Genomic DNA, 4,174 nt, shown 5'->3' on the forward strand with positions numbered 1-4,174 from the left:
CAGCGTTTATAAAAGCTCTGGATTCCACGCGCACACTTCACCACAATGACAACAAGCGCTGCGATTGGTCTGGATGTGGGAAAAATCACTCAGACTGATCTCTCAGATTCAGATCTTGAAATTGTAGTGAAACCCTATGCTACCTCTTACAAAAACTCACAGTAGAATGTTAACATTTCCGATGAAAAACTTAAATTATAATGGGATATTTTAGTATATTTCTGTAATTGTGTTGCCATTTTTTACTACTGTGATGTCTAATAAGCTACTAATTAACCACAGTTTTAACAACATGGGAAAGTATGATTACCATGCTAAATGTTTTAAACAAATGAGACGTTTTATGACACAATAACATGCACTCGGGAGGCCAGGGAATGTAACAGTTTCAATACATGTTAGTTAACTACTGGAACTGTGTTCTATAAATAAATTTGATATTAGGGTATAGGCCGATTTCTGACACAACCAACTGATTAAAGGTAATATTATTACTAGTCTTCTCGACTAGATGTCATCCTTTTTTTTTTTGTTCTTTTTTTTTTTTTTTTTACCTTGTAGGCTATGTTACAACGCTGAACCCTGTCAATTCAGAGGTGGACAATAACAAAGTAGCTACATTTACTTGAGTAGCCTACTGTTCTTAAATACACTTTTTTGAGTAGCCTATCTGTAGGCTACTTTACTTGAGTTTTATTTTTTCTGGAAACTTTTTACTTTAACTTCACTACATTTGAAAGACAAATATCGTAATTTCTACTCCACTACATAGATGTGCTACTTCTTTTGTTGGGGTGGTAGGAGTGTTAAAAAAAAAAGAAAGAAGATGATTATGGCTGTTGTTCAGTTGTTTAATTTCTATAGGTTTTTATAACATTCTAAAAGCTCTTAATTCCACAGATACTATACTGACTGGTAGGTGTATTCTAGGTTGCTTCAGAGGAATAAAGTTGCCTATACAGTATAACATACAACAATGCAACAATAATAAAACAATGCATTGACATTTACTTTTTACTTTTGATACTTAAGTACTTTTAAAAATGAGTAGCCTACTTCTGTAGGCTACCTTTACTTCAGTAAAAATCGGTCTTTGCAACTTTTACTTGTAACGGAGTAATATTTGACCAGTATCTGTACTTTCACTCAAGTAAGGAAGTTGTGTATAGGCTATAGCCTACTTTGTCCACCTCTGACTATATTAGCTATGCTGTTATTTAGAGTTGCTTACCATATTGCCAATTCTCACCAGCTATAAAACCAAGAAAATAAATGCTTCAGAGGGAACGAAGAGGAAGACTTTTAGGAAAAGAGTGTGGAGTAGCTAAAAGAAAGCAGCAAAAATGTAATGTTTAAACTTTAACATTAAACTGTTATGTTTTTCAACTTTGCAATCTCCCGAAACTTTAAGCATCTACACAAAACTAAATTGAAAAATGTATCAAAGGAGACATCTGATTCAACATTTAAAGTGTCACTATATTTAAATGTGTATAAAAACCTACAGGAAGACAAATCAACTATTTCTTATCTACCACAAACCAGGACATAGGCCTACACGGTAAGATTGGGCCTCTATTTCCATTGTTATGGAAAACTGTCACATTTATGAATCTGATGGTAAACAGATACGACCCAAATAGCAAATTAATTGAACCCATAATTAAACCATACAGCAAACAGAGTCACTTACTTGTGGCCGTGCTGAGCTTCAGCTTCCCGCCATAATTTACATGCGCTTGAATTAAGCCTGATAAACATTTTTGTGGTAACACATGGACTGCAGCGTTCACGGATGAGAGTGAGTCCAGGAATTTTACAGGCCTATAATGTGTCTCACTGACTCTCACAGAGCTTGTTCGCACACAAACTACATGTCTGAGATGTTAGTGGTAGGTCTATATATTTATGATGCTGCATGCAAAAAAATTAATTAAAAAAATAAAAATAATTAAACTAAATACCGACTCTAAATTATGTGACTGACCAGACTGTTGGGTTGTTTTAGTGCTATAGCGTCTTTATGAGGGGTGAGGCCTGAGGACTAGGGCTGGGTTGTTATTGTGGTTAAATGGAACTCAAAGTGGGTGATTTTATGGTTTTCCTCATGAACAAGCCTTTTAAGTTGGACAGGTCTGACTAATGGTTTAGTTATCCTTTCAATTTCAATGACAAAAACAAAATGTTAGGTCAGCGCTCTACTAGCTTGAACTAACTTGAAGAAACTTGAAAAGACTTGTCTGCAGATGATGAGTAAAGAAGAGAAATATTGCCTGTAATTTCTACCTGTATATATATCCCAATCATTTTTTTTGTGTGAATCTGCTGATTCACTTAACAGTGGTTCTCTTACGAGAGTATCTCTCGTACTGCGTAATAGCTTTACGCTAGGGGAAAAACTCTTTTCCGCGAGATATTGAAGCCAAAAATTATCCTTTAATTTTTTATTAATGCAAAACGCTTTGCAGCAGCAAGCAAACATAGGCGAAACAGCTCGCGCGCCTATTGGTTGCTCTGCAGCAAATGCAGCAGCCTATCGAGAGAGACTCTGCGTGACGTAATGACCAATGGGGGCAATTCGCGCCCATATCGTCACGTCCCGCCAGAAGGGGCGTGGTCTCACTCTATAAATATGCTCGTTAGGCTGATACAAGCTGATTTTTACCTCTTCAGCGAAGCACACGCATCGCTGGATCCGGAGTGAGAAGCCGCGCCGTCGAAGCAAGCCTTTCAGCGGGACGATCTCTGGAGTCGCTGGCCTCGCCGCCTTCATCTGCCGTACCTGCTGCGCTTTCCGGCGTTATATATCCTTTCAAATACTCTGTGTGTATTTCTCTGTTGAGAAGTGTTTGTTCGCTTACTTGACGCGACTTACACTTCTCTCACAAAAAGAGCAGCGTCTTTTTAAAGATGCCTTCCTGTGGCTCGTGCCGCGCCCCGCTCAGCGACGGAGATCGACACGTCATCTGTGTTTCCTGTCTGGGTGAGGATCACGCGGCTATCGCGCTCGCTGACGGCGGATGCCCTCATTGCGAGTTTTTGCCCATGGTGACTCTGAGGACGCGCCTGGCATCATTCTCCGAGCCTTCACCACAGCCCGCCGTGACGCCGCGCCGTAAAAAGCGCCGCGCCCAGCGCGCTCCCGAGCTATCTCCAGCCCGCCAAAGCTCGCCGGTTCGCCCGCCTGCTTCGCCGGCTTCGCTCGAGTCGCTCACTGACGGACAACGGCCGCCGCCTGCCGCCGCGTCCATCCACGAGCCTGACGAACCCTCCGAGGCGTGTTCTCTTCTGGCGTCCGATAGTGAGGATTGGGCGAGCTCCGTGGATCTCCCCTCCGCTAGCGTTTCCCGCCAGACCACTGGTAAGAGAGCCGGCATTGAGACTGAGCTGATGCGTCTGCTCTCTCAGGCCGTTGAAAGCATCGGCCTCGATTGGGAGGCGCCCGCGCAACCGCCGCGCAACAGGCGAGCTCTGTGGACCTCCGCCTTCTGTCTGCGAGTCGTCAAGGAAACGGGCCAGCATTCTACCCCGCCCCCCATGGGCGTGCGTCACCGGCAAATGAGAAAAGAGTGTGTTTTAGTCCCCGCCGAGGCCGGATTAATCTCCATTTCTCAAACATTTCTCAGCTCCTAGTTTGAGCGGCTGAAAATGTCATTATTGCAGCAATGAGCCTGTTGTATAACACGCACATCTGCATACAAACGCCGACACACACAAAACTGTGATGACGCTCTCTTATCTGCTTGCGCTAGTGTAGTTCTTCCTGTGGCCCAGTGGCGGAACCTGAAGCTTTCACGCGGGAGACCCGTGTTCGATCCCGGCTCTCGCAGCAGATAAAAAAATTAGTCTCGCCGCGGCCAGACTTCCACCGAAACTTTTCGCTCGTTCAGTTCCAGATAATGCGACTGTTCCAGTGTATTTTGCAGTAAACAAGCTGGTACCACGGCCCGCTTGCCTGCACATAAAGGCCGTTTCCATGGCGACCCAGAAAAATCATTGTATTTCTGGTTTTCCGGCCACAGCCGATGGTGTTATAAGTGTAATAAAATGCTCACAGCCCAGTGTTCATTTCTACACACAAACACAGCCCGCCACGGTACAGGGCTCGCAGAATTGTGCATTAAATGTAGTGAATGTGCCCACAACCCAGTGCCCACATACACTACCACGGTTT

The sequence above is a fragment of the Rhinichthys klamathensis genome, unplaced genomic scaffold, assembly GCF_029890125.1.
Source record: "Rhinichthys klamathensis goyatoka isolate OS25496 unplaced genomic scaffold, OSU_Roscu_1.1 h1tg000412l_1, whole genome shotgun sequence".
Classification (NCBI taxonomy): domain Eukaryota; kingdom Metazoa; phylum Chordata; class Actinopteri; order Cypriniformes; family Leuciscidae; genus Rhinichthys; species Rhinichthys klamathensis.